Source organism: Triturus cristatus, chromosome 12 (genome assembly GCF_964204655.1).
Source record: "Triturus cristatus chromosome 12, aTriCri1.1, whole genome shotgun sequence".
NCBI lineage: Eukaryota > Metazoa > Chordata > Amphibia > Caudata > Salamandridae > Triturus > Triturus cristatus.
The window spans coordinates 661,093,951-661,114,042 of NC_140595.1; the positions used below are offsets into that span (position 1 = coordinate 661,093,951).

General features: G+C 41.2%; 22 non-coding genes across 22 annotated transcripts; 16 read left to right on the top strand and 6 right to left on the bottom strand.

The window, feature by feature from the left end:
* Window positions 1-310: 310 nt before the first annotated feature.
* On the top strand, window positions 311-382 carry TRNAT-UGU (transfer RNA threonine (anticodon UGU)). Its single transcript has one exon. It is a non-coding gene; the product is annotated as a tRNA-Thr (tRNA).
* A 1,174-nt stretch (window positions 383-1,556) lies between these two features.
* On the bottom strand, window positions 1,557-1,651 carry TRNAI-UAU (transfer RNA isoleucine (anticodon UAU)). The gene is made up of 2 exons: window positions 1,614-1,651; window positions 1,557-1,592 (listed from the first exon to the last, which is right to left on the bottom strand). It is a non-coding gene; the product is annotated as a tRNA-Ile (tRNA).
* A 412-nt stretch (window positions 1,652-2,063) lies between these two features.
* TRNAS-GCU (transfer RNA serine (anticodon GCU)) lies at window positions 2,064-2,145 on the top strand. The gene has a single exon. It is a non-coding gene; the product is annotated as a tRNA-Ser (tRNA).
* Window positions 2,146-2,734: 589 nt separating this feature from the next.
* On the top strand, window positions 2,735-2,806 carry TRNAT-UGU (transfer RNA threonine (anticodon UGU)). The gene has a single exon. It is a non-coding gene; the product is annotated as a tRNA-Thr (tRNA).
* Window positions 2,807-3,981: 1,175 nt separating this feature from the next.
* On the bottom strand, window positions 3,982-4,076 carry TRNAI-UAU (transfer RNA isoleucine (anticodon UAU)). Its single transcript has 2 exons — window positions 4,039-4,076; window positions 3,982-4,017 (listed from the first exon to the last, which is right to left on the bottom strand). It is a non-coding gene; the product is annotated as a tRNA-Ile (tRNA).
* Window positions 4,077-4,488: 412 nt separating this feature from the next.
* Window positions 4,489-4,570, top strand: TRNAS-GCU (transfer RNA serine (anticodon GCU)). Its single transcript has one exon. It is a non-coding gene; the product is annotated as a tRNA-Ser (tRNA).
* Window positions 4,571-5,159: 589 nt separating this feature from the next.
* TRNAT-UGU (transfer RNA threonine (anticodon UGU)) lies at window positions 5,160-5,231 on the top strand. The gene has a single exon. It is a non-coding gene; the product is annotated as a tRNA-Thr (tRNA).
* Window positions 5,232-6,405: 1,174 nt separating this feature from the next.
* On the bottom strand, window positions 6,406-6,500 carry TRNAI-UAU (transfer RNA isoleucine (anticodon UAU)). Its single transcript has 2 exons — window positions 6,463-6,500; window positions 6,406-6,441 (listed from the first exon to the last, which is right to left on the bottom strand). It is a non-coding gene; the product is annotated as a tRNA-Ile (tRNA).
* Window positions 6,501-6,912: 412 nt separating this feature from the next.
* Window positions 6,913-6,994, top strand: TRNAS-GCU (transfer RNA serine (anticodon GCU)). The gene has a single exon. It is a non-coding gene; the product is annotated as a tRNA-Ser (tRNA).
* Window positions 6,995-7,583: 589 nt separating this feature from the next.
* Window positions 7,584-7,655, top strand: TRNAT-UGU (transfer RNA threonine (anticodon UGU)). Its single transcript has one exon. It is a non-coding gene; the product is annotated as a tRNA-Thr (tRNA).
* Window positions 7,656-8,829: 1,174 nt separating this feature from the next.
* TRNAI-UAU (transfer RNA isoleucine (anticodon UAU)) lies at window positions 8,830-8,924 on the bottom strand. Its single transcript has 2 exons — window positions 8,887-8,924; window positions 8,830-8,865 (listed from the first exon to the last, which is right to left on the bottom strand). It is a non-coding gene; the product is annotated as a tRNA-Ile (tRNA).
* A 412-nt stretch (window positions 8,925-9,336) lies between these two features.
* On the top strand, window positions 9,337-9,418 carry TRNAS-GCU (transfer RNA serine (anticodon GCU)). Its single transcript has one exon. It is a non-coding gene; the product is annotated as a tRNA-Ser (tRNA).
* A 589-nt stretch (window positions 9,419-10,007) lies between these two features.
* Window positions 10,008-10,079, top strand: TRNAT-UGU (transfer RNA threonine (anticodon UGU)). Its single transcript has one exon. It is a non-coding gene; the product is annotated as a tRNA-Thr (tRNA).
* A 1,681-nt stretch (window positions 10,080-11,760) lies between these two features.
* On the top strand, window positions 11,761-11,842 carry TRNAS-GCU (transfer RNA serine (anticodon GCU)). Its single transcript has one exon. It is a non-coding gene; the product is annotated as a tRNA-Ser (tRNA).
* Window positions 11,843-12,431: 589 nt separating this feature from the next.
* TRNAT-UGU (transfer RNA threonine (anticodon UGU)) lies at window positions 12,432-12,503 on the top strand. The gene has a single exon. It is a non-coding gene; the product is annotated as a tRNA-Thr (tRNA).
* A 2,351-nt stretch (window positions 12,504-14,854) lies between these two features.
* On the top strand, window positions 14,855-14,926 carry TRNAT-UGU (transfer RNA threonine (anticodon UGU)). The gene has a single exon. It is a non-coding gene; the product is annotated as a tRNA-Thr (tRNA).
* A 1,174-nt stretch (window positions 14,927-16,100) lies between these two features.
* Window positions 16,101-16,195, bottom strand: TRNAI-UAU (transfer RNA isoleucine (anticodon UAU)). The gene is made up of 2 exons: window positions 16,158-16,195; window positions 16,101-16,136 (listed from the first exon to the last, which is right to left on the bottom strand). It is a non-coding gene; the product is annotated as a tRNA-Ile (tRNA).
* Window positions 16,196-16,607: 412 nt separating this feature from the next.
* Window positions 16,608-16,689, top strand: TRNAS-GCU (transfer RNA serine (anticodon GCU)). The gene has a single exon. It is a non-coding gene; the product is annotated as a tRNA-Ser (tRNA).
* A 589-nt stretch (window positions 16,690-17,278) lies between these two features.
* TRNAT-UGU (transfer RNA threonine (anticodon UGU)) lies at window positions 17,279-17,350 on the top strand. The gene has a single exon. It is a non-coding gene; the product is annotated as a tRNA-Thr (tRNA).
* Window positions 17,351-18,510: 1,160 nt separating this feature from the next.
* TRNAI-UAU (transfer RNA isoleucine (anticodon UAU)) lies at window positions 18,511-18,605 on the bottom strand. Its single transcript has 2 exons — window positions 18,568-18,605; window positions 18,511-18,546 (listed from the first exon to the last, which is right to left on the bottom strand). It is a non-coding gene; the product is annotated as a tRNA-Ile (tRNA).
* Window positions 18,606-19,017: 412 nt separating this feature from the next.
* Window positions 19,018-19,099, top strand: TRNAS-GCU (transfer RNA serine (anticodon GCU)). The gene has a single exon. It is a non-coding gene; the product is annotated as a tRNA-Ser (tRNA).
* Window positions 19,100-19,688: 589 nt separating this feature from the next.
* Window positions 19,689-19,760, top strand: TRNAT-UGU (transfer RNA threonine (anticodon UGU)). Its single transcript has one exon. It is a non-coding gene; the product is annotated as a tRNA-Thr (tRNA).
* The last annotated feature ends 332 nt before the right edge of the window (window positions 19,761-20,092 follow it).

Here is a 20,092-nt window from a genome sequence, read left to right on the forward strand (position 1 = left end):
AATGACTGTTAACATATGTCTGCCCCACAGAGACAGATCACTTCTAATAAGTGGGTTCTCTATATGTCACTGATTGCAGACATACTAACTAGAGCTATCGGTATGGTCTTGAATGCGAAAACTCTTATTTTCTCATATGAAAATGTAGTTTTTCATACTTCCAAAAAAAGTGCCTTAAGCATGGTCTTCAATGTGTGCGCGCACGTGGACATTCATATGCAACTACGTTTCCATACAGAGTCTCAAAATCAAAGATATATTCATACCTCAGTAAGAATACATGTTGCAATTTACATCCTGCGTACAGACTGGCCTTGTAGCTCAGTGGCAGAGCACTGGTCTTGTAAACCAGGGGTCATGAGTTCAAGCCTCATCAGGGCCTTTTTACATGAGTCTTTCTGTATGTTGTTTTCAAGTCATTCTTCCCTGGAGTCACACCTTGCTTTAGGATTGCTTATTGCCAAGCTTCCCTTTCCTGCTTTCATATTATCAAGAAAATATCATGAAGATCATTGAATTATAAATTATTGCCTCACCCCTTCCGATCGCCTGACGAACGCCTGACAAACGCCATTCTCACCCTGGCGGGCAAGCCCTGCCGGGCAAAGCCAAATAAGCCATGCATATTTACAGTTCCTTTGAAAGGCAGAGCGAGGACTAGGACCTCTGTTCCGACTGAATCTGCATCCACAGAAAGGATGTTATAAGGCCCTACAAATTTCACCAAGGAGATGTGAAAGTCTTCCCCCATAAAATACTTTTTTTCCCAGATACCCCGGCTCTTAGGCAAATGAGGTTACTCCTCAAAACCCCACCCCCACTCACCATAAATATCCTTCTCTCCTGCTGTCCATTCAAATGATACAAGGTATCTTGTACATAGAGAGAAAGGGAGAATAGGCAGACTTGCTTCAAAGATTTGGTGACTTTGGATGGGTGGGATGAATGAAGAAGTGAACCTGGTTTCTGGGAAAGGAGTATCGAGATGAAGATGAGGAAAAGTGAACATGGACCACATTCATAGGTTAGAGAAATACATTTAATAGGTTGAATGGTTTTGAAAAGTGAACTTCGAGCAGTAATTGTTGTTTTTTAAACTGCAAAGAAATTAAAAATGAATGTGGGATTGGAGGCACACTCTGAGCAGAAAAGCACCATAAGCTGCTATGGTGCAACTCAAGATGGTGAATAGAACCTTTAATATGATGATGCTCTTCTTTTGCTAGTTTTTTCGAGTCACCTTTTATTGTAAGTAGCTGATACAGCATTTTTTGCAGCTCTTCAGTTTATGGTTATCATGTGAGAACACTGTTTTCATCATATTTATTATTCTACAAATGTATTTTTAAATGCACTGATGTGGTGTTTGCATGAAATGCAAGATGGCACATCATGGAATGTTTAAACTGAGCATCGCGGAGGATATGTGATATTTGGCACCCAGAGGAGTAGGACACGTAGATCCTATAAGAAGTAAAGACTCTCTAGCAAGGGCCGTCCATACTCTGAGTTTAAACTTTACTTTTTGTGAAATGGTTTATGAAAAACAACACGGCTGCTCCAGGTGAGGCTCGAACTCACAACCTCAGCATGGCTCAGTGCAAGTACTGCTGTATAAGTACCGCGCGCTAACCGATTGCGCCACTGGAGCTCTCTCTTTTCACATCTCCCCAGGTGAGCCATCTACAGCTGACCAAGTAGATGACAGACACTGCTCCATCATTCACTGTGCAAAATCGACTCACATGCTAGCATGTTATCATGACTATTAAAAATACAGTCCAAACGGAATAGATTCTATAATTGTCCTATAACATATGCTCTGTCAATTCAAAACCCCATAGAATTATATCTTGACAGTTCTGACAAAGTCTAGGGGAATCTTATGAATATTTGTAATTAGCACATAGTAAGAATTTCCCAAAAATGAAATGTAGGTCCCTGATTGGGGGAAGACGTGGAATGTGAGATCTTGCCTCAGCTGTTTTTTTCTTTTTTAGGTACAGTATATTGACACTTCAGTACCTTTTGTGAAGCAAGGTTTCAGATGGGGCTGTAGGGCAGACGAGGTGGCCGAGTGGTTAAGGCGATGGACTGCTAATCCATTGTGCTCTGCACGCGTGGGTTCGAATCCCACCTTCGTCGGAAAGCCTTCAGAGTCTCTTTTGATGGCCAGCATTTCTTGTAGTATAATTACACTCTCTTTCAAGACAGAGCCAGGATCCGCTAGATGGGATCATCTGACTGTTCCATTTTAACAAATATGTCAAATAAAGTGAAGTATTTTGTGCGTAATAGAAATTAGATCTTTCATGGAGTTTCCAGAGGATTGCCTTTCACTCACTCCTGGCTTATTAACCAGTTTGGATAAATAGATTGATAAGAAAGCAGCTCTTACTCTTAAAGTTTAGGCCGTCTCAAATGAATGACTGTTAACATATGTCTGCCCCACAGAGACAGATCACTTCTAATAAGTGGGTTCTCTATATGTCACTGATTGCAGACATACTAACTAGAGCTATCGGTATGGTCTTGAATGCGAAAACTCTTATTTTCTCATATGAAAATGTAGTTTTTCATACTTCCAAAAAAAGTGCCTTAAGCATGGTCTTCAATGTGTGCGCGCACGTGGACATTCATATGCAACTACGTTTCCATACAGAGTCTCAAAATCATAGATATATTCATACCTCAGTAAGAATACATGTTGCAATTTACATCCTGTGTGCCGACTGGCCTTGTAGCTCAGTGGCAGAGCACTGGTCTTGTAAACCAGGGGTCATGAGTTCAAGCCTCATCAGGGCCTTTTTACATGAGTCTTTCTGTATGTTGTTTTCAAGTCATTCTTCCCTGGAGTCACACCTTGCTTTAGGATTGCTTATTGTCAAGCTTCCCTTTCCTGCTTTCATATTATCAAGAAAATATAATGAAGATCATTGAATTATAAATTATTGCCTCACCACTTCCGATCGCCTGACGAACGCCTGACAAACGCCATTCTCACCCTGCCGGGCAAGCCCTGCCGGGCAAAGCCAAATAAGCCATGCATATTTACAGTTCCTTTGAAAGGCAGAGCAAGGACTAGGACCTCTGTTCCGACTGAATCTGCATCCACAGAAAGGATGTTATAAGGCCCTACAAATTTCACCAAGGAGATGTGAAAGTCTTCCCCCATAAAATACTTTTTTTTCCCAGATACCCCGGCTCTTAGGCAAATGAGGTTACTCCTCAAAACCCCACCCCCACTCACCATAAATATCCTTCTCTCCTGCTGTCCATTCAAATGATACAAGGTATCTTGTACATAGAGAGAAAGGGAGAATAGGCAGACTTGCTTCAAAGATTTGGTGACTTTGGATGGGTGGGTTGAATGAAGAAGTGAACCTGGTTTCTGGGAAAGGAGTATCGAGATGAAGATGAGGAAAAGTGAACATGGACCACATTCATAGGTTAGAGAAATACATTTAATAGGTTGAATGGTTTTGAAAAGTGAACTTCGAGCAGTAATTGTTGTGTTTTAAACTGCAAAGAAATTAAAAATGAATGTGGGATTGGAGGCACACTCTGAGCAGAAAAGCACCATAAGCTGCTATGGTGCAACTCAAGATGGTGAATAGAACCTTTAATATGATGATGCTCTTCTTTTGCTAGTTTTTTCGAGTCACCTTTTATTGTAAGTAGCTGATACAGCATTTTTTGCAGCTCTTCAGTTTATGGTTATCATGTGAGAACACTGTTTTCATCATATTTATTATTCTACAAATGTATTTTTAAATGCACTGATGTGGTGTTTGCATGAAATGCAAGATGGCACATCATGGAATGTTTAAACTGAGCATCGCGGAGGATATGTGATATTTGGCACCCAGAGGAGTAGGACACGTAGATCCTATAAGAAGTAAAGACTCTCTAGCAAGGGCCGTCCATACTCTGAGTTTAAACTTTACTTTTTGTGAAATGGTTTATGAAAAACAACACGGCTGCTCCAGGTGAGGCTTGAACTCACAACCTCGGCATGGCTCAGTGCAAGTACTGCTGTATAAGTACCGCGCGCTAACCGATTGCACCACTGGAGCTCTCTCTTTTCACATCTCCCCAGGTGAGCCATCTACAGCTGACCAAGTAGATGACAGACACTGCTCCATCATTCACTGTGCAAGATCGACTCACATGCTAGCATGTTATCATGACTATTAAAAATACAGTCCAAACGGAATAGATTCTATAATTGTCCTATAACATATGCTCTGTCAATTCAAAACCCCATAGAATTATATCTTGACAGTTCTGACAAAGTCTAGGGGAATCTTATGAATATTTGTAATTAGCACATAGTAAGAATTTCCCAAAAATGAAATGTAGGACCCTGATTGGGGGAAGACGTGGAATGTGAGATCTTGCCTCAGCTGTTTTTTTCTTTTTTAGGTACAGTATATTGACACTTCAGTACCTTTTGTGAAGCAAGGTTTCAGATGGGGCTGTAGGGCAGACGAGGTGGCCGAGTGGTTAAGGCGATGGACTGCTAATCCATTGTGCTCTGCACGCGTGGGTTCGAATCCCACCTTCGTCGGAAAGCCATCAGAGTCTCTTTTGATGGCCAGCATTTCTTGTAGTATAATTACACTCTCTTTCAAGACAGAGCCAGGATCCGCTAGATGGGATCATCTGACTGTTCCATTTTAACAAATATGTCAAATAAAGTGAAGTATTTTGTGCGTAATAGAAATTAGATCTTTCATGGAGTTTCCAGAGGATTGCCTTTCACTCACTCCTGGCTTATTAACCAGTTCGGATAAATAGATTGATAAGAAAGCAGCTCTTACTCCTAAAGTTTAGGCCGTCTCAAATGAATGACTGTTAACATATGTCTGCCCCACAGAGACAGATCACTTCTTATAAGTGGGTTCTCTATATGTCACTGATTGCAGACATACTAACTAGAGCTATCGGTATGGTCTTGAATGCGAAAACTCTTATTTTCTCATATGAAAATGTAGTTTTTCATACTTCCAAAAAAAGTGCCTTAAGCATGGTCTTCAATGTGTGCGCGCACGTGGACATTCATATGCAACTACGTTTCCATACAGAGTCTCAAAATCATAGATATATTCATACCTCAGTAAGAATACATGTTGCAATTTACATCCTGCGTGCAGACTGGCCTTGTAGCTCAGTGGCAGAGCACTGGTCTTGTAAACCAGGGGTCATGAGTTCAAGCCTCATCAGGGCCTTTTTACATGAGTCTTTCTGTATGTTGTTTTCAAGTCATTCTTCCCTGGAGTCACACCTTGCTTTAGGATTGCTTATTGCCAAGCTTCCCTTTCCTGCTTTCATATTATCAAGAAAATATCATGAAGATCATTGAGTTATAAATTATTGCCTCACCCCTTCCGATCGCCTGACGAACGCCTGACAAACGCCATTCTCACCCTGGCGGGCAAGCCCTGCCGGGCAAAGCCAAATAAGCCATGCATATTTACAGTTCCTTTGAAAGGCAGAGCGAGGACTAGGACCTCTGTTCCGACTGAATCTGCATCCACAGAAAGGATGTTATAAGGCCCTACAAATTTCACCAAGGAGATGTGAAAGTCTTCCCCCATAAAATACTTTTTTTCCCAGATACCCCGGCTCTTAGGCAAATGAGGTTACTCCTCAAAACCCCACCCCCACTCACCATAAATATCCTTCTCTCCTGCTGTCCATTCAAATGATACAAGGTATCTTGTACATAGAGAGAAAGGGAGAATAGGCAGACTTGCTTCAAAGATTTGGTGACTTTGGATGGGTGGGATGAATGAAGAAGTGAACCTGGTTTCTGGGAAAGGAGTATCGAGATGAAGATGAGGAAAAGTGAACATGGACCACATTCATAGGTTAGAGAAATACATTTAATAGGTTGAATGGTTTTGAAAAGTGAACTTCGAGCAGTAATTGTTGTTTTTTAAACTGCAAAGAAATTAAAAATGAATGTGGGATTGGAGGCACACTCTGAGCAGAAAAGCACCATAAGCTGCTATGGTGCAACTCAAGATGGTGAATAGAACCTTTAATATGATGATGCTCTTCTTTTGCTAGTTTTTTCGAGTAACCTTTTATTGTAAGTAGCTGATACAGCATTTTTTGCAGCTCTTCAGTTTATGGTTATCATGTGAGAACACTGTTTTCATCATATTTATTATTCTACAAATGTATTTTTAAATGCACTGATGTGGTGTTTGCATGAAATGCAAGATGGCACATCATGGAATGTTTAAACTGAGCATCGCGGAGGATATGTGATATTTGGCACCCAGAGGAGTAGGACACGTAGATCCTATAAGAAGTAAAGACTCTCTAGCAAGGGCCGTCCATACTCTGAGTTTAAACTTTACTTTTTGTGAAATGGTTTATGAAAAACAACACGGCTGCTCCAGGTGAGGCTCGAACTCACAACCTCAGCATGGCTCAGTGCAAGTACTGCTGTATAAGTACCGCGCGCTAACCGATTGCGCCACTGGAGCTCTCTCTTTTCACATCTCCCCAGGTGAGCCATCTACAGCTGACCAAGTAGATGACAGACACTGCTCCATCATTCACTGTGCAAAATCGACTCACATGCTAGCATGTTATCATGACTATTAAAAATACAGTCCAAACGGAATAGATTCTATAATTGTCCTATAACATATGCTCTGTCAATTCAAAACCCCATAGAATTATATCTTGACAGTTCTGACAAAGTCTAGGGGAATCTTATGAATATTTGTAATTAGCACATAGTAAGAATTTCCCAAAAATGAAATGTAGGTCCCTGATTGGGGGAAGACGTGGAATGTGAGATCTTGCCTCAGCTGTTTTTTTCTTTTTTAGGTACAGTATATTGACACTTCAGTACCTTTTGTGAAGCAAGGTTTCAGATGGGGCTGTAGGGCAGACGAGGTGGCCGAGTGGTTAAGGCGATGGACTGCTAATCCATTGTGCTCTGCACGCGTGGGTTCGAATCCCACCTTCGTCGGAAAGCCATCAGAGTCTCTTTTGATGGCCAGCATTTCTTGTAGTATAATTACACTCTCTTTCAAGACAGAGCCAGGATCCGCTAGATGGGATCATCTGACTGTTCCATTTTAACAAATATGTCAAATAAAGTGAAGTATTTTGTGCGTAATAGAAATTAGATCTTTCATGGAGTTTCCAGAGGATTGCCTTTCACTCACTCCTGGCTTATTAACCAGTTTGGATAAATAGATTGATAAGAAAGCAGCTCTTACTCTTAAAGTTTAGGCCGTCTCAAATGAATGACTGTTAACATATGTCTGCCCCTCAGAGACAGATCACTTCTAATAAGTGGGTTCTCTATATGTCACTGATTGCAGACATACTAACTAGAGCTATCGGTATGGTCTTGAATGCGAAAACTCTTATTTTCTCATATGAAAATGTAGTTTTTCATACTTCCAAAAAAAGTGCCTTAAGCATGGTCTTCAATGTGTGCGCGCACGTGGACATTCATATGCAACTACGTTTCCATACAGAGTCTCAAAATCATAGATATATTCATACCTCAGTAAGAATACATGTTGCAATTTACATCCTGTGTGCCGACTGGCCTTGTAGCTCAGTGGCAGAGCACTGGTCTTGTAAACCAGGGGTCATGAGTTCAAGCCTCATCAGGGCCTTTTTACATGAGTCTTTCTGTATGTTGTTTTCAAGTCATTCTTCCCTGGAGTCACACCTTGCTTTAGGATTGCTTATTGTCAAGCTTCCCTTTCCTGCTTTCATATTATCAAGAAAATATAATGAAGATCATTGAATTATAAATTATTGCCTCACCACTTCCGATCGCCTGACGAACGCCTGACAAACGCCATTCTCACCCTGCCGGGCAAGCCCTGCCGGGCAAAGCCAAATAAGCCATGCATATTTACAGTTCCTTTGAAAGGCAGAGCAAGGACTAGGACCTCTGTTCCGACTGAATCTGCATCCACAGAAAGGATGTTATAAGGCCCTACAAATTTCACCAAGGAGATGTGAAAGTCTTCCCCCATAAAATACTTTTTTTCCCAGATACCCCGGCTCTTAGGCAAATGAGGTTACTCCTCAAAACCCCACCCCCACTCACCATAAATATCCTTCTCTCCTGCTGTCCATTCAAATGATACAAGGTATCTTGTACATAGAGAGAAAGGGAGAATAGGCAGACTTGCTTCAAAGATTTGGTGACTTTGGATGGGTGGGTTGAATGAAGAAGTGAACCTGGTTTCTGGGAAAGGAGTATCGAGATGAAGATGAGGAAAAGTGAACATGGACCACATTCATAGGTTAGAGAAATACATTTAATAGGTTGAATGGTTTTGAAAAGTGAACTTCGAGCAGTAATTGTTGTGTTTTAAACTGCAAAGAAATTAAAAATGAATGTGGGATTGGAGGCACACTCTGAGCAGAAAAGCACCATAAGCTGCTATGGAGCAACTCAAGATGGTGAATAGAACCTTTAATATGATGATGCTCTTCTTTTGCTAGTTTTTTCGAGTCACCTTTTATTGTAAGTAGCTGATACAGCATTTTTTGCAGCTCTTCAGTTTATGGTTATCATGTGAGAACACTGTTTTCATCATATTTATTATTCTACAAATGTATTTTTAAATGCACTGATGTGGTGTTTGCATGAAATGCAAGATGGCACATCATGGAATGTTTAAACTGAGCATCGCGGAGGATATGTGATATTTGGCACCCAGAGGAGTAGGACACGTAGATCCTATAAGAAGTAAAGACTCTCTAGCAAGGGCCGTCCATACTCTGAGTTTAAACTTTACTTTTTGTGAAATGGTTTATGAAAAACAACACGGCTGCTCCAGGTGAGGCTTGAACTCACAACCTCGGCATGGCTCAGTGCAAGTACTGCTGTATAAGTACCGCGCGCTAACCGATTGCACCACTGGAGCTCTCTCTTTTCACATCTCCCCAGGTGAGCCATCTACAGCTGACCAAGTAGATGACAGACACTGCTCCATCATTCACTGTGCAAGATCGACTCACATGCTAGCATGTTATCATGACTATTAAAAATACAGTCCAAACGGAATAGATTCTATAATTGTCCTATAACATATGCTCTGTCAATTCAAAACCCCATAGAATTATATCTTGACAGTTCTGACAAAGTCTAGGGGAATCTTATGAATATTTGTAATTAGCACATAGTAAGAATTTCCCAAAAATGAAATGTAGGACCCTGATTGGGGGAAGACGTGGAATGTGAGATCTTGCCTCAGCTGTTTTTTTCTTTTTTAGGTACAGTATATTGACACTTCAGTACCTTTTGTGAAGCAAGGTTTCAGATGGGGCTGTAGGGCAGACGAGGTGGCCGAGTGGTTAAGGCGATGGACTGCTAATCCATTGTGCTCTGCACGCGTGGGTTCGAATCCCACCTTCGTCGGAAAGCCATCAGAGTCTCTTTTGATGGCCAGCATTTCTTGTAGTATAATTACACTCTCTTTCAAGACAGAGCCAGGATCCGCTAGATGGGATCATCTGACTGTTCCATTTTAACAAATATGTCAAATAAAGTGAAGTATTTTGTGCGTAATAGAAATTAGATCTTTCATGGAGTTTCCAGAGGATTGCCTTTCACTCACTCCTGGCTTATTAACCAGTTCGGATAAATAGATTGATAAGAAAGCAGCTCTTACTCCTAAAGTTTAGGCCGTCTCAAATGAATGACTGTTAACATATGTCTGCCCCACAGAGACAGATCACTTCTAATAAGTGGGTTCTCTATATGTCACTGATTGCAGACATACTAACTAGAGCTATCGGTATGGTCTTGAATGCGAAAACTCTTATTTTCTCATATGAAAATGTAGTTTTTCATACTTCCAAAAAAAGTGCCTTAAGCATGGTCTTCAATGTGTGCGCGCACGTGGACATTCATATGCAACTACGTTTCCATACAGAGTCTCAAAATCATAGATATATTCATACCTCAGTAAGAATACATGTTGCAATTTACATCCTGCGTGCAGACTGGCCTTGTAGCTCAGTGGCAGAGCACTGGTCTTGTAAACCAGGGGTCATGAGTTCAAGCCTCATCAGGGCCTTTTTACATGAGTCTTTCTGTATGTTGTTTTCAAGTCATTCTTCCCTGGAGTCACACCTTGCTTTAGGATTGCTTATTGCCAAGCTTCCCTTTCCTGCTTTCATATTATCAAGAAAATATCATGAAGATCATTGAATTATAAATTATTGCCTCACCCCTTCCGATCGCCTGACGAACGCCTGACAAACGCCATTCTCACCCTGGCGGGCAAGCCCTGCCGGGCAAAGCCAAATAAGCCATGCATATTTACAGTTCCTTTGAAAGGCAGAGCGAGGACTAGGACCTCTGTTCCGACTGAATCTGCATCCACAGAAAGGATGTTATAAGGCCCTACAAATTTCACCAAGGAGATGTGAAAGTCTTCCCCCATAAAATACTTTTTTTCCCAGATACCCCGGCTCTTAGGCAAATGAGGTTACTCCTCAAAACCCCACCCCCACTCACCATAAATATCCTTCTCTCCTGCTGTCCATTCAAATGATACAAGGTATCTTGTACATAGAGAGAAAGGGAGAATAGGCAGACTTGCTTCAAAGATTTGGTGACTTTGGATGGGTGGGATGAATGAAGAAGTGAACCTGGTTTCTGGGAAAGGAGTATCGAGATGAAGATGAGGAAAAGTGAACATGGACCACATTCATAGGTTAGAGAAATACATTTAATAGGTTGAATGGTTTTGAAAAGTGAACTTCGAGCAGTAATTGTTGTTTTTTAAACTGCAAAGAAATTAAAAATGAATGTGGGATTGGAGGCACACTCTGAGCAGAAAAGCACCATAAGCTGCTATGGTGCAACTCAAGATGGTGAATAGAACCTTTAATATGATGATGCTCTTCTTTTGCTAGTTTTTTCGAGTAACCTTTTATTGTAAGTAGCTGATACAGCATTTTTTGCAGCTCTTCAGTTTATGGTTATCATGTGAGAACACTGTTTTCATCATATTTATTATTCTACAAATGTATTTTTAAATGCACTGATGTGGTGTTTGCATGAAATGCAAGATGGCACATCATGGAATGTTTAAACTGAGCATCGCGGAGGATATGTGATATTTGGCACCCAGAGGAGTAGGACACGTAGATCCTATAAGAAGTAAAGACTCTCTAGCAAGGGCCGTCCATACTCTGAGTTTAAACTTTACTTTTTGTGAAATGGTTTATGAAAAACAACACGGCTGCTCCAGGTGAGGCTCGAACTCACAAGCTCAGCATGGCTCAGTGCAAGTACTGCTGTATAAGTACCGCGCGCTAACCGATTGCGCCACTGGAGCTCTCTCTTTTCACATCTCCCCAGGTGAGCCATCTACAGCTGACCAAGTAGATGACAGACACTGCTCCATCATTCACTGTGCAAAATCGACTCACATGCTAGCATGTTATCATGACTATTAAAAATACAGTCCAAACGGAATAGATTCTATAATTGTCCTATAACATATGCTCTGTCAATTCAAAACCCCATAGAATTATATCTTGACAGTTCTGACAAAGTCTAGGGGAATCTTATGAATATTTGTAATTAGCACATAGTAAGAATTTCCCAAAAATGAAATGTAGGTCCCTGATTGGGGGAAGACGTGGAATGTGAGATCTTGCCTCAGCTGTTTTTTTCTTTTTTAGGTACAGTATATTGACACTTCAGTACCTTTTGTGAAGCAAGGTTTCAGATGGGGCTGTAGGGCAGACGAGGTGGCCGAGTGGTTAAGGCGATGGACTGCTAATCCATTGTTCTCTGCACGCGTGGGTTCGAATCCCACCTTCGTCGGAAAGCCATCAGAGTCTCTTTTGATGGCCAGCATTTCTTGTAGTATAATTACACTCTCTTTCAAGACAGAGCCAGGATCCGCTAGATGGGATCATCTGACTGTTCCATTTTAACAAATATGTCAAATAAAGTGAAGTATTTTGTGCGTAATAGAAATTAGATCTTTCATGGAGTTTCCAGAGGATTGCCTTTCACTCACTCCTGGCTTATTAACCAGTTTGGATAAATAGATTGATAAGAAAGCAGCTCTTACTCCTAAAGTTTAGGCCGTCTCAAATGAATGACTGTTAACATATGTCTGCCCCACAGAGACAGATCACTTCTAATAAGTGGGTTCTCTATATGTCACTGATTGCAGACATACTAACTAGAGCTATCGGTATGGTCTTGAATGCGAAAACTCTTATTTTCTCATATGAAAATGTAGTTTTTCATACTTCCAAAAAAAGTGCCTTAAGCATGGTCTTCAATGTGTGCGCGCACGTGGACATTCATATGCAACTACGTTTCCATACAGAGTCTCAAAATCATAGATATATTCATACCTCAGTAAGAATACATGTTGCAATTTACATCCTGTGTGCCGACTGGCCTTGTAGCTCAGTGGCAGAGCACTGGTCTTGTAAACCAGGGGTCATGAGTTCAAGCCTCATCAGGGCCTTTTTACATGAGTCTTTCTGTATGTTGTTTTCAAGTCATTCTTCCCTGGAGTCACACCTTGCTTTAGGATTGCTTATTGCCAAGCTTCCCTTTCCTGCTTTCATATTATCAAGAAAATATCATGAAGATCATTGAATTATAAATTATTGCCTCACCCCTTCCGATCGCCTGACGAACGCCTGACAAACGCCATTCTCACCCTGGCGGGCAAGCCCTGCCGGGCAAAGCCAAATAAGCCATGCATATTTACAGTTCCTTTGAAAGGCAGAGCGAGGACTAGGACCTCTGTTCCGACTGAATCTGCATCCACAGAAAGGATGTTATAAGGCCCTACAAATTTCACCAAGGAGATGTGAAAGTCTTCCCCCATAAAATACTTTTTTTCCCAGATACCCCGGCTCTTAGGCAAATGAGGTTACTCCTCAAAACCCCACCCCCACTCACCATAAATATCCTTCTCTCCTGCTGTCCATTCAAATGATACAAGGTATCTTGTACATAGAGAGAAAGGGAGAATAGGCAGACTTGCTTCAAAGATTTGGTGACTTTGGATGGGTGGGTTGAATGAAGAAGTGAACCTGGTTTCTGGGAAAGGAGTATCGAGATGAAGATGAGGAAAAGTGAACATGGACCACATTCATAGGTTAGAGAAATACATTTAATAGGTTGAATGGTTTTGAAAAGTGAACTTCGAGCAGTAATTGTTGTTTTTTAAACTGCAAAGAAATTAAAAATGAATGTGGGATTGGAGGCACACTCTGAGCAGAAAAGCACCATAAGCTGCTATGGTGCAACTCAAGATGGTGAATAGAACCTTTAATATGATGATGCTCTTCTTTTGCTAGTTTTTTCGAGTCACCTTTTATTGTAAGTAGCTGATACAGCATTTTTTGCAGCTCTTCAGTTTATGGTTATCATGTGAGAACACTGTTTTCATCATATTTATTATTCTACAAATGTATTTTTAAATGCACTGATGTGGTGTTTGCATGAAATGCAAGATGGCACATCATGGAATGTTTAAACTGAGCATCGCGGAGGATATGTGATATTTGGCACCCAGAGGAGTAGGACACGTAGATCCTATAAGAAGTAAAGACTCTCTAGCAAGGGCCGTCCATACTCTGAGTTTAAACTTTACTTTTTGTGAAATGGTTTATGAAAATCAACACGGCTGCTACAGGTGAGGCTCGAACTCACAACCTCGGCATGGCTCAGTGCAAGTACTGCTGTATAAGAACCGCGCGCTAACCGATTGCGCCACTGGAGTTCTCTCTTTTCACATCTCCCCAGGTGAGCCATCTACAGCTGACCAAGTAGATGACAGACACTGCTCCATCATTCACTGTGCAAGATCGACTCACATGCTAGCATGTTATCATGACTATTAAAAATACAGTCCAAACGGAATAGATTCTATAATTGTCCTATAACATATGCTCTGTCTATTCAAACCCCATAGAATTATATCTTGACAGTTCTGACAAAGTCTAGGGGAATCTTATGAATATTTGTAATTAGCACATAGTAAGAATTTCCCAAAAATGAAATGTAGGTCCCTGATTGGGGGAAGACGTGGAATGTGAGATCTTGCCTCAGCTGTTTTTTTCTTTTTTAGGTACAGTATATTGACACTTCAGTACCTTTTGTGAAGCAAGGTTTCAGATGGGGCTGTAGGGCAGACGAGGTGGCCGAGTGGTTATGGCGATGGACTGCTAATCCATTGTGCTCTGCATGCGTGGGTTCGAATCCCACCTTCGTCGGAAAGCCATCAGAGTCTCTTTTGATGGCCAGCATTTCTTGTAGTATAATTACACTCTCTTTCAAGACAGAGCCAGGATCCGCTAGATGGGATCATCTGACTGTTCCATTTCAACAAATATGTCAAATAAAGTGAAGTATTTTGTGCGTAATAGAAATTAGATCTTTCATGGAGTTTCCAGAGGATTGCCTTTCACTCACTCCTGGCTTATTAACCAGTTTGGATAAATAGATTGATAAGAAAGCAGCTCTTACTCCTAAAGTTTAGGCCGTCTCAAATGAATGACTGTTAACATATGTCTGCCCCACAGAGACAGATCACTTCTAATAAGTGGGTTCTCTATATGTCACTGATTGCAGACATACTAACTAGAGCTATCGGTATGGTCTTGAATGCGAAAACTCTTATTTTCTCATATGAAAATGTAGTTTTTCATACTTCCAAAAAAAGTGCCTTAAGCATGGTCTTCAATGTGTGCGCGCACGTGGACATTCATATGCAACTACGTTTCCATACAGAGTCTCAAAATCATAGATATATTCATACCTCAGTAAGAATACATGTTGCAATTTACATCCTGCGTGCAGGCTGGCCTTGTAGCTCAGTGGCAGAGCACTGGTCTTGTAAACCAGGGGTCATGAGTTCAAGCCTCATCAGGGCCTTTTTACATGAGTCTTTCTGTATGTTGTTTTCAAGTCATTCTTCCCTGGAGTCACACCTTGCTTTAGGATTGCTTATTGCCAAGCTTCCCTTTCCTGCTTTCATATTATCAAGAAAATATCATGAAGATCATTGAATTATAAATTATTGCCTCACCCCTTCCGATCGCCTGACGAACGCCTGACAAACGCCATTCTCACCCTGGCGGGCAAGCCATGCCGGGCAAAGCCAAATAAGCCATGCATATTTACAGTTCCTTTGAAAGGCAGAGCGAGGACTAGGACCTCTGTTCCGACTGAATCTGCATCCACAGAAAGGATGTTATAAGGCCCTACAAATTTCACCAAGGAGATGTGAAAGTCTTCCCCCATAAAATACTTTTTTTCCCAGATACCCCGGCTCTTAGGCAAATGAGGTTACTCCTCAAAACCCCACCCCCACTCACCATAAATATCCTTCTCTCCTGCTGTCCATTCAAATGATACAAGGTATCTTGTACATAGAGAGAAAGGGAGAATAGGCAGACTTGCTTCAAAGATTTGGTGACTTTGGATGGGTGGGTTGAATGAAGAAGTGAACCTGGTTTCTGGGAAAGGAGTATCGAGATGAAGATGAGGAAAAGTGAACATGGACCACATTCATAGGTTAGAGAAATACATTTAATAGGTTGAATGGTTTTGAAAAGTGAACTTCGAGCAGTAATTGTTGTTTTTTAAACTGCAAAGAAATTAAAAATGAATGTGGGATTGGAGGCACACTCTGAGCAGAAAAGCACCATAAGCTGCTATGGTGCAACTCAAGATGGTGAATAGAACCTTTAATATGATGATGCTCTTCTTTTGCTAGTTTTTTCGAGTCACCTTTTATTGTAAGTAGCTGATACAGCATTTTTTGCAGCTCTTCAGTTTATGGTTATCATGTGAGAACACTGTTTTCATCATATTTATTATTCTACAAATGTATTTTTAAATGCACTGATGTGGTGTTTGCATGAAATGCAAGATGGCACATCATGGAATGTTTAAACTGAGCATCGCGGAGGATATGTGATATTTGGCACCCAGAGGAGTAGGACACGTAGATCCTATAAGAAGTAAAGACTCTCTAGCAAGGGCCGTCCATACTCTGAGTTTAAACTTTACTTTTTGTGAAATGGTTTATGAAAAACAACACGGCTGCTCCAGGTGAGGCTCGAACTCACAACCTCGGCATGGCTCAGTGCAAGTACTGCTGTATAAGTACCGCGCGCTAACCGATTGCGCCACTGGAGCTCTCTCTTTTCACATCTCCCCAGGTGAGCCATCTACAGCTGACCAAGTAGATGACAGACACTGCTCCATCATTCACTGTGCAAGATCGACTCACATGCTAGCATGTTATCATGACTATTAAAAATACAGTCCAAACGGAATAGATTCTATAATTGTCCTATAACATATGCTCTGTCTATTCAAAACCCCATAGAATTATATCTTGACAGTTCTGACAAAGTCTAGGGGAATCTTATGAATATTTGTAATTAGCACATAGTAAGAATTTCCCAAAAATGAAATGTAGGTCCCTGATTGGGGGAAGACGTGGAATGTGAGATCTTGCCTCAGCTGTTTTTTTCTTTTTTAGGTACAGTATATTGACACTTCAGTACCTTTTGTGAAGCAAGGTTTCAGATGGGCTTGTAGGGCAGACGAGGTGGCCGAGTGGTTAAGGCGATGGACTGCTAATCCATTGTGCTCTGCACGCGTGGGTTCGAATCCCACCTTCGTCGGAAAGCCATCAGAGTCTCTTTTGATGGCCAGCATTTCTTGTAGTATAATTACACTCTCTTTCAAGACAGAGCCAGGATCCGCTAGATGGGATCATCTGACTGTTCCATTTTAACAAATATGTCAAATAAAGTGAAGTATTTTGTGCGTAATAGAAATTAGATCTTTCATGGAGTTTCCAGAGGATTGCCTTTCACTCACTCCTGGCTTATTAACCAGTTTGGATAAATAGATTGATAAGAAAGCAGCTCTTACTACTAAAGTTTAGGCCGTCTCAAATGAATGACTGTTAACATATGTCTGCCCCACAGAGACAGATCACTTCTAATAAGTGGGTTCTCTATATGTCACTGATTGCAGACATACTAACTAGAGCTATCGGTATGGTCTTGAATGCGAAAACTCTTATTTTCTCATATGAAAATGTAGTTTTTCACACTTCCAAAAAAAGTGCCTTAAGCATGGTCTTCAATGTGTGCGCGCACGTGGACATTCATATGCAACTACGTTTCCATACAGAGTCTCAAAATCATAGATATATTCATACCTCAGTAAGAATACATGTTGCAATTTACATCCTGTGTGCCGACTGGCCTTGTAGCTCAGTGGCAGAGCACTGGTCTTGTAAACCAGGGGTCATGAGTTCAAGCCTCATCAGGGCCTTTTTACATGAGTCTTTCTGTATGTTGTTTTCAAGTCATTCTTCCCTGGAGTCACACCTTGCTTTAGGATTGCTTATTGTCAAGCTTCCCTTTCCTGCTTTCATATTATCAAGAATATATAATGAAGATCATTGAATTATAAATTATTGCCTCACCCCTTCCGATCGCCTGACGAACGCCTGACAAACGCCATTCTCACCCTGCCGGGCAAAGCCAAATAAGCCATGCATATTTACAGTTCCTTTGAAAGGCAGAGCAAGGACTAGGACCTCTGTTCCGACTGAATCTGCATCCACAGAAAGGATGTTATAAGGCCCTACAAATTTCACCAAGGAGATGTGAAAGTCTTCCCCCATAAAATACTTTTTTTCCCAGATACCCCGGCTCTTAGGCAAATGAGGTTACTCCTCAAAACCCCACCCCCACTCACCATAAATATCCTTCTCTCCTGCTGTCCATTCAAATGATACAAGGTATCTTGTACATAGAGAGAAAGGGAGAATAGGCAGACTTGCTTCAAAGATTTGGTGACTTTGGATGGGTGGGTTGAATGAAGAAGTGAACCTGGTTTCTGGGAAAGGAGTATCGAGATGAAGATGAGGAAAAGTGAACATGGACCACATTCATAGGTTAGAGAAATACATTTAATAGGTTGAATGGTTTTGAAAAGTGAACTTCGAGCAGTAATTGTTGTTTTTTAAACTGCAAAGAAATTAAAAATGAATGTGGGATTGGATGCACACTCTGAGCAGAAAAGCACCATAAGCTGCTATGGTGCAACTCAAGATGGTGAATAGAACCTTTAATATGATGATGCTCTTCTTTTGCTAGTTTTTTCGAGTCACCTTTTATTGTAAGTAGCTGATACAGCATTTTTTGCAGCTCTTCAGTTTATGGTTATCATGTGAGAACACTGTTTTCATCATATTTATTATTCTACAAATGTATTTTTAAATGCACTGATGTGGTGTTTGCATGAAATGCAAGATGGCACATCATGGAATGTTTAAACTGAGCATCGCGGAGGATATGTGATATTTGGCACCCAGAGGAGTAGGACACGTAGATCCTATAAGAAGTAAAGACTCTCTAGCAAGGGCCGTCCATACTCTGAGTTTAAACTTTACTTTTTGTGAAATGGTTTATGAAAAACAACACGGCTGCTCCAGGTGAGGCTCGAACTCACAACCTCGGCATGGCTCAGTGCAAGTACTGCTGTATAAGTACCGCGCGCTAACCGATTGCGCCACTGGAGCTCTCTCTTTTCACATCTCCCCAGGTGAGCCATCTACAGCTGACCAAGTAGATGACAGACACTGCTCCATCATTCACTGTGCAAGATCGACTCACATGCTAGCATGTTATCATGACTATTAAAAATACAGTCCAAACGGAATAGATTCTATAATTGTCCTATAACATATGCTCTGTCAATTCAAAACCCCATAGAATTATATCTTGACAGTTCTGACAAAGTCTAGGGGAATCTTATGAATATTTGTAATTAGCACATAGTAAGAATTTCCCAAAAATGAAATGTAGGTCCCTGATTGGGGGAAGACGTGGAATGTGAGATCTTGCCTCAGCTGTTTTTTTCTTTTTTAGGTACAGTATATTGACACTTCAGTACCTTTTGTGAAGCAAGGTTTCAGATGGGGCTGTAGGGCAGACGAGGTGGCCGAGTGGTTAAGGCGATGGACTGCTAATCCATTGTGCTCTGCACGCGTGGGTTCGAATCCCACCTTCGTCGGTAAGCCATCAGAGTCTCTTTTGATGGCCAGCATTTCTTGTAGTATAATTACACTCTCTTTCAAGACAGAGCCAGGATCCGCTAGATGGGATCATCTGACTGTTCCATTTTAACAAATATGTCAAATAAAGTGAAGTATTTTGTGCGTAATAGAAATTAGATCTTTCATGGAGTTTCCAGAGGATTGCCTTTCACTCACTCCTGGCTTATTAACCAGTTTGGATAAATAGATTGATAAGAAAGCAGCTCTTACTCCTAAAGTTTAGGCCGTCTCAAATGAATGACTGTTAACATATGTCTGCCCCACAGAGACAGATCACTTCTAATAAGTGGGTTCTCTATATGTCACTGATTGCAGACATACTAACTAGAGCTATCGGTATGGTCTTGAATGCGAAAACTCTTATTTTCTCATATGAAAATGTAGTTTTTCATACTTCCAAAAAAAGTGCCTTAAGCATGGTCTTCAATGTGTGCGCGCACGTGGACATTCATATGCAACTACGTTTCCATACAGAGTCTCAAAATCATAGATATATTCATACCTCAGTAAGAATACATGTTGCAATTTACATCCTGCGTGCAGACTGGCCTTGTAGCTCAGTGGCAGAGCACTGGTCTTGTAAACCAGGGGTCATGAGTTCAAGCCTCATCAGGGCCTTTTTACATGAGTCTTTCTGTATGTTGTTTTCAAGTCATTCTTCCCTGGAGTCACACCTTGCTCTAGGATTGCTTATTGCCAAGCTTCCCTTTCCTGCTTTCATATTATCAAGAAAATATCATGAAGATCATTGAATTATAAATTATTGCCTCACCCCTTCCGATCGCCTGACGAACGCCTGACAAACGCCATTCTCACCCTGGCGGGCAAGCCCTGCCGGGCAAAGCCAAATAAGCCATGCATATTTACAGTTCCTTTGAAAGGCAGAGCAAGGACTAGGACCTCTGTTCCGACTGAATCTGCATCCACAGAAAGGATGTTATAAGGCCCTA